Consider the following 14,754-nt stretch of genomic DNA (forward strand, 5'->3'; position numbering starts at 1 on the left):
AACTAAATGAGATTTAAGACAAATTATAAATTGAATGTGTCCTTTTATTATTGCCTGGACAAAATGCTGCACATTTCTTTGTGAAATTGAAATATAACACTATAATAATATACTAATATAGCACTTGCATATTACTGCCCTTTTGTTGGTTTTGATTGCTTCTATTGTCCTCATTTGTAAGTCGCTTTGGACAAAAGCCTCTGCTAAATGACAAAATTTAAATATAACGTAAATGTAAATAACAAAACTACATTGACATTTTAAAACAAGCCCCAAATCAAATAAATAAGTAACACAAATAAAATAAATATCTTCATATAAACAAACTAAGGCTTTATCTGTGCTCTTTCCTTTTAAAATGAGAGGCAACCACGTGCATTTTAATCTCGATCCAAACAAAGATGCTGCATATATGCAACATGAGCAGTTTTTAAACTAAATTCAATTGTATAATTTCGAAACTTGAAGCAAAAACAGAATGGGTTGACTTCAGTTTTGTGAAACTATAAATATAAATATCTGCATGAACCAGGAGACGTGCTGAATGAGACGCAGATTAACTCTCTGCCAGCAGGTGGCGCATAAAGCGTTTCCTGGTTTCCGCTGTAAACAAAGCAGCGCTGAACTTATTAACTTTAATATGCATTATACAGAGGCAAGATGAAAAGAAAAAATACCATCTAAACTTTTCTAAAGACAGTAAGTTCCCCTCAGACATGCATTCATATAAACTCCTACACCTAAATGAATCGCGATTTGTTTAGCATCTCAACCGATTTGAATCGTCACATATTTGAATCGATTTTCAACCGGCTCGCAGTTAATCGTTACATCCCTAGAAAACCAATTAATTCATTCTGATATTTGAGATTAACCTTGCTATTTATACCAAAACAAACACAGAAAGTTGCATTGTGTTGATAGCATTTTTTGTTTTTCACATTAGTCCACTTATAGCATCAGTAAAGTGTTTTTTTTTTGTTCCAGAACATTCCGAATTTAGTTAAACCTATGAGCCTCTACAGTCACTTTTGACTGAAAGAATAATCATGGAAATTATAAATAATGTGATACACAAACTGGACTGAAATGATGAGGGATATTGTAAAAATACAGCAGAGCCACTTGTTTCTAACACTGGAATTCTTCAGAAAAACACACAAAGCATATAGTCAGAACAAGGTTTTTGCAGCTTAGCATTTTCAGTGGGGATGAAGTATAAAATTCTGAAAGTCTAGCATTTTCATTGTACATTAAATTATTTTTATCAACAGAACTTAAGAAATAAAGGGAAAACTGATTCCTCTAAAATAATCGTTTATGTTTGATGGAGCTTACTGGAAATATTTCTCGCCCATCAAGTTCATGACCTCCCCAGTGGAAGCTTTTACAGTATAAGAGAATCTCATGCAGGGATTGTTATTATTATCATGTGCATCTGTGTTTGCCAATGGATTTAACATATGGTCTGTCACCTTTGTGACTATATGAATGTTCCCATACCAATCACTTTGACAGATCAGCCAAGCAGACAGGCCCATGATGATGACAATACCTCTGAGAATGCCACATGCACCGCTTACCTACTCACTGAGACGTTTACTTGAGAAAAACTTGTCAGAAACACTTAATGTTTCAAAGTTACTGGAGAGACAGTCAAGGAAAGTTTCATTCAGGTATGTGAGGGGAAGAGGAGGAGAATTTAAATCATGCTCGCAGTATGAAACATATGGGTAGTTGTAATTCGCTGAGATCCCATAACAACAGCAGACTTGAGGACGGACTGCTGAGTTTTGCTATAATTTATGAATCTGATTAGGTCTTTAGTAAAGTGCTGCTGTTTGGATGCGAGTTAATGCTCTCAATAACAATTATTTTAACCATATGGTGGCTTTCTCGTGGTTGGCTTGCGCGAGTATTCTTCTTGCCAGTCATAGTGTGTAGTTATATTTGCAATATGGTTATCACATAAAACACTTATGTATTAAGCTCAGCAAACACTAAAATAGTATTACAAGTTGACAAAATGAGAAGCTCATGAGATAAAAGCAAGTCAACAAAAAATCTGAAACCGTCAATCTTAAATTATTGCTGTTTTGGATGAAAGACCTGACCATTTAAGCAGACCATCTAAGACAGCATATCAAAAATGCCAAATAAACCACGATAAAACAGGACTAGAAAGTAAAGTAATCTGCAAGTTGTTTTCCTCAAAATGTATGGCTTTGATTTCAAAACTGCTGTACTCTGAAATGGCTTTGGGAATTGAGGTTTGTAACTTTAATAGTATATGCTTGTGCACCAAGAAAGACATCAATCATGAAATAATTGCTAATTCATGCATTTATAGCACAAAACAAAAGCTTTTAACTAGTCAAGTACTTTTTATCTATAGTAGGCTGTTTTTGCAAAACTCAGCATAGAGATAAACTCCCATCACATAAAAATTTCCAGCCGGTACATGCATGAAGAAGCAGGTGCTAAAAAACCCTAGCCTGCTTATTTTCTCTCTGTGTAGTTCACAGAAGGCTTGAGTGATGAGTTTAATTCCCATCAGTGCACACTGGTGCTCAGTGAGTTGAAATTATTTGCTTGAGTGGTCTTATCATTATTTACCTCTAAGGAGTTGATCTCCGGTGGTCAGTATCTTTTGCACTCTTCAAAAAGGCAAAGGGCTATTCCATTATGTTCCTAATAAGCCACTTCCAGTCCTGCTTTTACACACCTGCCTGTAATTTTCAAACAATCCTGATGACTTTGATTAGCTAGTTTAGGTGTGTTTGAATATGGTTGGAGCTATAGTCTGCTTGAATACTACAATGATTGAACAACAATCATAAATCACATTATGATAATATCGTATTTTACATATTTCTGTATGTATTTTTGTGTATGTAATTGTAAGATTTTGTACATATTGCTAATTCTAGTATACATATAAATAAGTTTTTTTTTTTTTTTTTTTTTTTTAAAGAAAAAAAAAAAAAAAAAACTCTAGCTTTCTATTCTACTTGTTTTTCTTTGTTTGTGTATATATATATATATATATATATATATACACACACACACCTTGCTACGTGTACTGCGTTAGGCTAACCGAGACTTGTCATTTGCACTTATATGTGTATATCCCATGGCTTGCCATGGCCCAAATGCACATGATGAATCCAATGAAGAATCTCTCAGATATCTTTCTGGCAGAACACAGAACATAGTCAAGTCAAGTCACCTTTATTTGTATTGTGCTTTATACAATACTGATTATGTCAAAGCAGCTCATTCGAGGGGCCAGTTCTCCTCTGGCCAGACAAAGCCAGCATGGCATGGTTTAATTCCAGGCTGCAACAAGGGTCAAACAGTGCAGAGGACTTGTCTGGTTCCCGTGGTTTTGTGCCGATGGTTGTCAAGGTGACAAAGAACAAATTGTAATAAATAGTCCACTAAAGCCGAGTGTAGGCAAACCCAAGTGCAGCTTTATTAAATCCAAACGTGAGCTGATACAAAAATAAACAAAGGCTTGGCTTGGCTTGACTTGACTTGGTAAAAACAAACGTACATGTGAACAAGAAACACACCAACAGTGGTTACACGAACAAAGCTAGGCAAGACACAATGGCAAAATGAGGGCTATATATATATATATAAAAACAAAAGAGGTCACATGACATAATCCAACCAATGAACACATGACACATAACTAAAACAACCAATCACAACATGACACATTGATTAAGAGGGCACATGCAAGATACATGAGGACAATGGAATTACATGACAAACACAGAAACATAAACATGACTAAACTACAAAATTAAAGACATGAAAACATGAACAAGAAACAAAACCCAAAAACCAAAAACAGATATGACAGATCCCCCCTCCATGGGCGGCTCACGATGCCCAAACAGAACACCCACCCCAAAACACAAACAAAAAAGTCCAGGAGGGTGATGGAGCAGAGGCAGTCTAGGGGGAAGGAAGGAGTGCCAGGCCCGTGAAGCGGGATATGACCTGGAATATGGAACAAGGGCAGACCTGCGCAGCAGAGGCAGGCCTGAACCATGGAACAGTGGCGGGCCTTGGTTGAGGAGCAGTGGGCCAGACCATGGGCCATGGAGAAGTGCTGGACTTGGATCGTGGAGCAATGACAGGCCTGGACCATGGAGTAGTGTAGGACCTGGTCCGTGGAGCAGTGGCTGAGACCATTGTGGAGCTGGCAGAGCAGGAAACCAGTGCAGAGCCGAAGACCACCAGGGCAGAGCAGGCAGAGCTGAAGACCTCCAGGGCGGAGCAGGCGGGACTGAGAATCCCCACGGTATAGCAGATGACTACCAGGGTGGAGCCGATGGAGCAGGTGACCAGAATGGAGCAGATGACCACCACAGGTCAGGAGGCCATGGCAGAGCAGAGACATGAACGGACTACCTGGCCATGATAGAACAAGCAGACGGTTTGTGAGTGGCCTCCATGGCCGCGACATGACAGGCAGAATATCCTTGAAAGGCCTCAGCGGCCATAGCACGACAGGCATAGTCGCGACATGACAGGCAGGGTATTCAGAGACAACCTCCATAGCCATGACAGCACAGGCAAGGGGTTCAAGGACAACCTCTTGGCTGTGTTTGGACAGGCTGAGAGCCCAGAGACAGCCTTCTTGGCCATGACATGGCAGACTGTGAGTTCAGAGACAGCCTCCTCAGCCGTGACAGGACTGGCAGAGGGTTCACGTATAACCACTGTGGTCAAAACAGTAAACTCACAGGTTGGTGCCAACACAGGACTGAGCTCTAGGGCTTGATCGGGCTCTGGAACGAATCCATGGACTCATCTAGGTATCCTTAGGAATAAATTTGTATGGTGACAGTGGCGTGATAAGGCTCTGGAGTGGCGGCCATCTTGGCTGTAGGCTCTGGCATGGCAGCCATAACGGGTCGATACTTGGGCTGCCCCCTAATACTCGACTAACCTTTAGTCGGCGAGAAGAGACTTGGTTGACCAAAATTTTATTAATCGCAGAAAAAAAATCCTCAGGAAGTGGTGAGGTTATGCAGTCTGTGATGGACAGATCGTTAATAGTTGGATTTTGTGGTAACACAGTACATCATAGGTCTTCAGCCCTGCTCCTGGGGACCCACCGTCCTGCAAAGTTTATTTCCAACCTGCATTTTCCGTTATCAGCAAACCTGGTCTGTGACTTTTCAAGTGATCCTGAAGACCTTGATTAGCTGGTTCAGGTATGTTTGATTAGGGTTGAAGCTAAACTATGCAGGACAGTGGGTCCCCAGGAGCAGGGTTGAAGACCTATATGCAGTACATCCAAATGCTCGCCTATCATTAATCGACCTCAAATATGGCTTATCATCTGAAATATATAAGTAGTAGCAACTTTACATGGCCGCTCAATCTAATGTTAACCTAGAAAAATGTGCGCTATTCAAGTGTCTGAACAGCAGTGTTGGGGAGTAACTAGTTACATGTAATGGCGTTACGTAATTTAATTACAAAATAAATGTAACTGTAATCAGTTACAGTTACTTATGAAAATGTTAACGATTACAAAGGGGATTACATTTGAATATTTACACACATCCACATACAGATTTAATTAATTTCTTTCCCAAATTGCACTGACTACTCTTGAGACATACGGTCCAATAATTTCCGCGATGTGGAAAACACAGACTGGTTCGTAGAATCCAGTCATAAAAACCGAATTCCTATAGCCTAACGCGGACGGAATATGCCACATTTTGGATGAATAAATCAAACGTAGGTCAGTACACTTAATACTGTATAAAGGACATCATTATTATCTATTAAAACTGTTTTGTTAAATCTTGAGTATTAAAGTCATGAGAGAGATAGATATCAGGGCAAAAAAAAAAAGAGACTGAAAAGAAAAATGGAAGTGAAGGTGCAGTTCATGAGAGACCTTTAAATTATTTTGCATGTCCCCAACCTAAGGATTTAATCCTTTTTTATGTGAGGTCCATACAAAAAAATAGCTCGCTGTGTTTTCAGCCTCTGCCGCCTCAATATATGAGTACATGAACACATTAACATAATCTCTAGAACTGCTTCATGAGTATTTTACTTATTTTGAGAAAACTATCGTCATATCATATACAAAGAGACACCAATGTTTCAGGAGTTTAGTACACAGAATGGGACACATGCTTATTAGATAACCATATTTGAGTTAATGTATATGCTTTTATTTATTATTATTTTTTAATTAACATTTTTTTTTCCAAACCATTGATAGTGAGGGTTTGAAAATGATTAACAGTTGCAAATAAACATTCATTAGAAATGTAGAAAAGTAATCAAAAAGTAAACGTTTATTTGTGTGCACTCACTATAACAAACAGGATGCGCTTTCTGCTGTCTTGGCCTCTGTGAACTTGAGCGTGAAACTCCGTATATACTTGCCTTACAGAAATGAAAAATATATCTATAGAGAGTGAAATGTCTACTTTCAAATGAACCAATTGAAATCTGAAAAAACAAATATTCTCATATTATGTAATCTGTATGAAACTTGCATGCAGGTGCATCCACTACTGTGGAGATGACGAGTCAGTGTGCCAAATTCATCTCTTAAGCCGAAAACACCATAGTCTATCAATAGATTATTAAAATGTTAATGCAGTTTAATCTTGCTGTTTTTCCCTGACACATTCATCATCATTACTTCTGCCGGTGTGCTGTGGCAAGCCTTTATGTGTGCACTTGAGCGCTTATTAGGCTATGTAGGCAATTAAAGGCTCATTAGCATGATTTAAATGGTTTATTAATAAACATGTGATTAGTCGACTAATGCTTAAAATGAATGACTAGTAGTCGACCAGAAAAATCTTTAGTCAAGGGCAGCCCTAGTCGATACTCTGGAGTGGCGGCCATGTTGTGATGAGGCTGCGGTGTGGCGGCCATGATGTGACGAGGCTCTGGCATGGTGGCCATGATGTGGAGAGGCTTTGGCATGGCAGCCATGTTGGGTCGAGGCTCTGGAGTGGTGGCCATGACGTGACGAGGCTCTGGCGTAGCCGCCATCTTGGCTGAAGACTCAGATGTGACAGACATGACGTGAAAAGGCTTTGGCTTGGCAGGCATGAGGTGAGAAGGCTCTGGCTTGGCAGGCATGACATGAACACCGGCATTGCACAGGAATAGAGTTCCTCATTTGCTTCTCCCACAGGAAATGAGGAGCCACTCAACAACAAGGCATAGTCCATATATTGAGCCAGGAAAAATGTACTTTTTCCTCCTGGCATCCATGAATGAATGGGTTCATTTAACTCATAACAAAAAATGTCCTAAAGATCCATGCCATTAAAATCCACCAAATGATACAGTCCACAAAAGTCCGCCACATAGTCCTCTATACAATGATTACCTTGACGAAGGCAAATCAAAGAAATTGCTGGGTCCATTATAACGGTCTAACTTCCTGTAAAAAATAGTCCACTGAAGGTGAAGTGTAGACGAACCCAAGTGCAGCTTTATTAAATTCAAACGTGAGAAGATACAAAAATAAACAAAGACTTGGCTTGACAAACTTAAACATGAACAAGAAACTCACCAACAGTGGTTACACAAACAAAGCTAGACAAGACACAATGGCAACATGAGGGCTATATATATCAAACAAAAGGGGTCACATGACATATTCCAACCAATGAACACATGACACATAACTAAAACAACCAATCACAACATGACACATTGATTAAGGGAGCACATGGCAAGATACATGAGGGCAAGGGTATTACCTGACAAACAAGGAAACATAACCATGACTAAACCACAAAATAAAAGACATGAAAACATGAACAAGAAACAAAAACCAAAAACAGACATGACACAAACCCAGCAACTCACAGGTATTACAGCATACTGTCATATGCATGATTGAACATCTTCCTCTGTTCTTAACCACTATAAACATCTCTAAAGGAACAGGAGCCCCCAATGATCCTTGGATGTCCAGTGGCAATGAATTTCATTGCATCAAAACATACGTAGGCCTAGAGATGGAGGGGAGGAGAAGGGATGCTAGAGAAACCTCACTGAAGGCTAAGTTAGATTAATTAGATGAACAAGCTCATCTTGAACTTGCGTATGAATTTTATATATTGTTGCCATTGTGTCAGATGGATACTGGCACTGCCTACACAAGTCCACATCATGTGGACAACCAAGTGAGGATGGGTTACCCTGAGGAAAAACAAGGAACAGCCCCTGGAAAGGGTGATGGTGGAAATGCGTATCAAGGGCCATCGAGTACCCTCTCCACTTGGTTGTGAATCTGTCCCAAGACTTCATCCTCTCTTGCTTGGCACAAATTAGAAACAGACCCTACTTGATATGTATACATGGGGACACTAAACTTGTGCAGGCAGTGACAGTATCCATCTCAGCCAGGGGGCTTTGGAAAGTGGATATAGCGTACCCCTCCACTTCGGGTTGGACTGGTCAGGGTTTGACCAGCTGCTGGACTTGGACAGTAAGACATCCAGTGAGGAAGACGAAACAACATGGCAGCCTTGTCCTCTTATTTTACTTTTGGCAACTTATCAGGGTGAAGAAAAACAACTGTTGGTTATATACCCCAAAGTGGAAAGATGTCAAACTCTGATTCATCCACTTGGAGAGCAGGGAAGATCATCTGCTGCACATCTGGAAGGTCCTGGAAGAATTGCAAGGGACTGGGACCAACTTGAGAAAATGCCACCCAAGATTAATGCAGGTGCAGTACCTGGGTTTCTGATTTGGTGATGGATTAAACATACCCTATGAGAAAACAGAAAAGCAATGCCAAAATTCTTAGCACTGCAATCAAAAACTTTGTTTGTTTGCCAGTCAATAATTGTGGTAGCATGAGTTTCAGATTTGCCCACACCTATATGTCATTTAAAAACTGTGGCTAGTTGCTTCACATGTTGCTTCACCCATTTCTGAATTTTGATTTTTGAACTCACAAATTTGCAGCTTTTACCAATATAATACAGCTTGGTTTGGAAGTGACCTCTGAGTAATCAGTGCCTCATACGTCACAACACAGTCACAGCACTTTTCAAAACAATAACCATGCAGCAAAAGTCCCACTAGTGTCATTTAGTGTTTTTTACAGTGGAAGTTCTCGCTAAATGAATACAAAAACAAACAGGCTACAGGAAATTTGATCAGACCAGAAAGCAAAACGTGCAAGTATGAGTTTGTAACGCACTATGCAGAATTATTTGCCTGGTGCCAGAATAATCTCTACAAATACGAATATTGTGAAGCCATAGATCTAGGGATACCTAATTGGCTAAGTTTTGGGGCAGAATTTTACAAGTCCTCTATAAAATATGCAGTCTTGGTTTGCAGACACATCTAAATTATTTATGCCTGCAAAATGAAAAATCTGGGAAATTCTACAGGCCAGCTGCACAGGCTTTGGGCATTTTATTTTCCACTCATCTAAAAACATGTGCTTAATTATTAATGGCCCAAATTGTCATCCAGGCTTTGTCTGATCATGTGAAGGGCAACAAAGTGACACTGGTGGTAGCTAAAGCAGTTTCCAACACTTATCAAAATGACTGTGAGGCTTTAGAATAGATATGACCTTTGTGTTGGGTATATTTGGTTGAAGGTCCACTATATTATGGGAATAAATATTAATAATATTAATGGCCTTATTTAGCCCTAATATTTCAGCACTTTATTTAAGCACCAGGGGTCCCATGTTTTGAAACATCTTTGATGAATATCTGCATAATATTAGTCATACTCTCTCCCTAAAGAACCACAACCACAGATAATTGCTTTCAACTTGCTTTCAAGCATCCATTTTCTTTGAACATGCCAACATGGTCAAACAATGGCAGATGACATTTAAATGTATATTTCATCTAGGGGTATGCCGGTATCAAATTTTCATGTTGCGATTAATTGCTAATGCTTTTATTACGGTATACGGTATTATCAGTCAGAGAGTGAAAGTGCGCTTTCATCCAGAGCGTCTCTCACATATTCCGCCATGTGCTTCTGGTCCGCGCTTGTTTACATCAGAGTACGCACGCGTCTTTCACGCAGCATACAGCGGTGGTGTGCATTTTGACCAGTTGATGGGAAAAGTATTCTTAAAATGCATTAAAAATTCGAAATAATTTGTAATATATAATTATTCACGGTATTTAGAAGTGCCCACGATAACAATATCGTGCATATTCATTACCGTGATATATCGCATTACCGAATACTGGCACAAGTCTAATTTCATCTGTACTTCAAAGAGGCTGACAGTGACATTTGGTGATTTTTTATTTTATTTTTTGGCTTCAAATCCAATAGAGTGAATTAATCAAAATTCCATGTTGGTTGGTTTATTTATTTTAATTCATTATAAGGGGGATTTCAGTCCATAATCTTGGCTTCTTAACTAAACAGTCCGCTATATGTGGTATTGGATCTGAAAAAGACAGAATCCACTTTTGACTGTTTATGTGCATTAAGAGCATGAACAACATAATTGACATATTTAGCAGAATCCTTTTATCCAAAGCGCCGTAAAATGCATTAATGCATTCAAGATACAGATCAATTCATGCAATCACTGAGAATCAAACCCATGGCCTTACTAATGCTCTACTGTTTGCTCTACAGAAATGCTGCAATTTGAACTAGACTTCAAAGTCCTTGTGGGTTAATAAAAAATATTTTGTTCATACATTGCATGCGACATGGCTGCTTAAGCTTTCTGCTACCAGCTTTGGTGAAAAATGCTAAATCCATTAGGTTTAATACCATAACACAACCCTTTCCAATTAAGGAACAGATAAATGGTCAGTGGCTCTATTTTGCTGACGAGGAGACCCTCTGATAGGATTCAAAACCTATTGATCACATTTGCCCTGTTAGTGTGTTCTATTTTAGTCTCCCCATCATATATAATGAATGGATTCAGATGGTAAACGACAAAGTCCAGCCCACTTATGCTTCTCTACCCTGAACAGATGGAGCCTAAAGACATGCATGTCTATGAATTATAGGTGGAAAGTGTTTGTGTCTCTGTGTTTGCGCTTGTCATGAAAAATTATGTTTACTTTAGGTTATTTGTTGCTGATCACAAAAATTTCTAGTCCTGTCTTTGACTTCTGTTTTGTTTTCATGCTCAGAAATATTACTCTCCATGTCAGCATTTAATAAGTGATATCTCTGCTGCAAAATTTACATAAATGCAATGGATACAGTTTTATTGAGGTAGAAAATAAGATGCACATTATTCATAACTCTGGCTGTTTTCTGTGTGCCTACAAAGAGTGTAAAGCAGAAATAAACACTTTCCATATATAAATTATGTCTCTTATGGTATTGGTGAAAGGCTTTTTGTTCTAACATGTAAGTACTCTGGACAAGCAATTCCAGCTCACTGTCTTAAAAAAAAGTGAAAAATGTGAAGGAAATCAATTTATCCTAACATGCCATGGTGCATTTAGACTTTTTTGCATTATTTGTTGAGAAAAAAGTTCTTTATGGTTCCCCTTTTTTTTATTTAGCATCTCTCTGGTGGATCTGCCACAAAGTACAGGTGCAGCGGCATTTTGTCTGGCAGAATAATGCTTTAAGCAAATGACTTTGAAACTCAGGAGGAGAATCTACTGTACAGCTTGCAAAGGTGCACAGCAGCATCTCTGATGTCTCAATCAGGTTTTATATCAAAGTAGCACAGGAACGTGTTGCATAATTGGAGCTGTCATTGTGCCCGACTCAAAGACAAACATTTTAAGACTTTTTACATGGTGTAGGAAGAGTTTAGAATGTATTTGGCATGTCATACAGGGTATTTTACATTATAACATGCACAGGTCTGTCATCAAAAGCAATTATTATGAAAGTTCTGAGATCATTTACTCACTCTAATGTAATTCCAAAACAATTCCAAAACACCTTTCTTCTGTTGAACACAGCAGGTCAAATACTGCAGAAAGTACTGGCCTCTCAAAATAAGTGAAAGCAGGGTTTCTGTAGGTTTTATGAAGGTCAGTTTAAAAATTAAGACTTTTTAAGATGAAATAAAGAACATTTAAGGACCAAATATCAATATGTTCTCTAACTGTAAATATCTAGGCAGAAAATGAGGTGTATTAGCAACTTACAACAGATCTCTATTTCTTTATAAATTCATTTTATAAAAAAGCTTAACTACAATGTAGAAATACCTTTTACTGCATCCTTTTCATACCTTTCATTGACAGATATTTGTTCTTGTTTCAAGCATAAAACTCACTTAATTTTGATCATGTTTTCAGAAACCAGACCTCAACTATATCTCCATGTTATACTTCAAGTGAACGTATCTTGATTTAAGGCTGATTTGATGTTTGTATTGAAAAACAAGACAAAAATACTGTGGAAGATATACATTTTTTTGCAGTTCATGCAACATTTTATGCCATGGCTTCATGAATCTAAGACTTTCTGACCTGATTTGATTTCATACCTTTTGAAGGCCATAGTCTGTTGAAGCAAGATATAAGACTTTTTGAGACATTTTTAAGACCAGCAGAAACCCTGTGAAAGTTGAATAAGGCATAAGGTGATAAGAACGTCCTGCTCAAAGCTGCCAGATCCAACAAAAATTAGTTCTAGATGCAGAACTATAAACCAATGTTTACATATAGTAGTAAATGTATCTACTGTGTGTCCCAAATCGTCCCACAAAATCACACCTGCTGTCCTGTAAAAGAGCAATAACTAGGTGGGCACTCTATTCAGGCACCTTAAAAGTATGTACAGTATGTCATATTATATATTTCAAATATGCCAAAGCTATTGTATGGCTTGAAATATAAAGTAGCACACAAGTTTAACACTGCCATAAAATACAACTTGATGGCACAAATGACCGATACTTTATGCTTCATATAAATTGTTGCCTCAATCTTATGAGCATAATAAACAGGATTTGGATTTCATTGTCAAACTCGCAGGGTCATTTTGAAAGGCCAGTTAAAAGTAATGCCGAAGTTTCTTATAAAATTGATTTTTTTAACATGGCTCCCTCCTGGTGAGGCTTGAATATTCAACAGTGTTTACAACTAGTGGGAAAAAAAACATATCTAATAGATGCTGCCTGCTGGATGTGTCTCAGAGCCCTGTTCTTGCTGGACACCTTGTTGTTTTTCACATTGTCTGATTTTTGCATCTATAGGGACGAACATCTTGAAGAGTATTTCCTCTAGAGGGACACACAAATGAGAGGAGACGGTAGATGACAGTGCAGACAGGAATTCAAGGGAAAGTGTTTGCACAGAGAGAGCCTTTGCTGCACACTCGACTGAGTCGCCAAACAAGAACAAAGGAGAAGGAAGCCACATGTGAAAGATGACAAGAACTCTCTCCCTCCCTCTCTCCCTTACTCCCCAAAGGTAAATATTTGTTAACCATGGCAGATAGGTGGAAGCTGAAGCAGAGTTTTATATAGATCATGTCTAGTCCCATTAATTAGAGTGGAATTTCAGCTACTCTGTAGCTTTTTTTTAGACCCTCAGTCGGTTCCTCTCAGCTGTAATAATGATTTGTTTAGTTTGTGCATTTGTGCACTGCACTGTAGTAAATCAGCTCAAAAGGGAAATATTTATGACTAATTATAACTGGTTATGATTAATAATAAATATTTAGATTAGATCTTAGAATGAACTGTAGCAGAATCAATATTACCATTACTTGATCTGTCCGTCCACCGAGCAGACAAAATAATCATTTATCAATTCAAAGAAAGATTATTTTCCTGGCCAAGGAAGAATAACTTTCCTTATTTATGCAGTGCTAGCAGTAATTTAGCATATGTAGCAAGGGTTCGAACATTCATTGACTTCGAATTGTGAGCAGCAAACAGAGGCAATCGATTGTGAATATAAGGGATTTAATAAATGAAACTATATCTAACATATAACTAACTAAGCAAAACACATATATACAGAATGAAGCAAAGTAAGGAAAAGAGAGAGGAAAGTAAAAGAATGGCAGTATTTCACATCACTTAACCACAACCTTTGAAAATCATCAAAGAATCAAAAATCACCTTAAAAAGGGGCTGAAACTTAAACACGCATCTAAATAATTGTAAACGGTTACTTGCATTGGCTTCGATTGCTGAGTCCTGATGCGATAGATAACGGAGGTCTTTGATGAGTTCGTTACTTCTGGGTCTTCTGAAGATAGGAAAATCCACAGCGAATCGAAGTTACTTGAAGATAAAAATTGCCGGAAAATCAAAACTCAAGAGGAAAATCTTGAGAGTCTTGGAAAAGTGTTGTCTCAAACGAAGAGAGTTTCTGAGCCAAGATTAGTGCTTAGCTCTGCTTGAGTGACAGCCATTTTCTGCAACTGAGAGAGCATGTGTTTGATATCGGCTTCTGCGTGAGCGAGGGTATTCTCAGTCCATTGGGCACCTGCCCAACTGTAGTGTGCAGCTGCCCGGGGATAATGTGTCCGGTAGACATTTCGGGGGTCGAGTCGGACGTACACCTTCTGGGTGTGAGTCCTACAGTTGGTCATAAGAAGTCCAGGTTGGTCCCTCAGTGCAATGCCTGATGCTGGACCTGGTGATGTGATATCGGGTTGCGGCTGTCCTCTGTTTAGCTGGAGGCAGAGGATGGAGAGCCACAGCAGCATCCTGGTTCAGAGAAAAAGGAGAAAGGCAGTGGATCAGTGAGGGAAGTTCTTGTCTGTTCAAGACAGTCTTTGTTTGAGGACTATAGC

General features: G+C 38.7%; 1 long non-coding RNA gene across 1 annotated transcript in view; it reads right to left on the reverse strand.

Annotated features, from left to right (window-relative positions):
* Nucleotides 1-4,230: 4,230 nt before the first annotated feature.
* LOC107689387 (uncharacterized) overlaps nt 4,231-14,754 on the reverse strand; it is a 19,947-nt gene continuing 9,423 nt past the window's right edge. Inside the window, exon 3 of the long non-coding RNA XR_001634329.1 lies at nt 4,231-4,278. This is a non-coding gene — a long non-coding RNA (uncharacterized LOC107689387). The remainder of the gene's footprint in view (nt 4,279-14,754) is intronic.

Source organism: Sinocyclocheilus anshuiensis, unplaced genomic scaffold (assembly GCF_001515605.1).
Source record: "Sinocyclocheilus anshuiensis isolate Anshui unplaced genomic scaffold, SAMN03320099.WGS_v1.1 scaffold946, whole genome shotgun sequence".
NCBI classification, from domain to species: Eukaryota; Metazoa; Chordata; class Actinopteri; order Cypriniformes; family Cyprinidae; genus Sinocyclocheilus; species Sinocyclocheilus anshuiensis.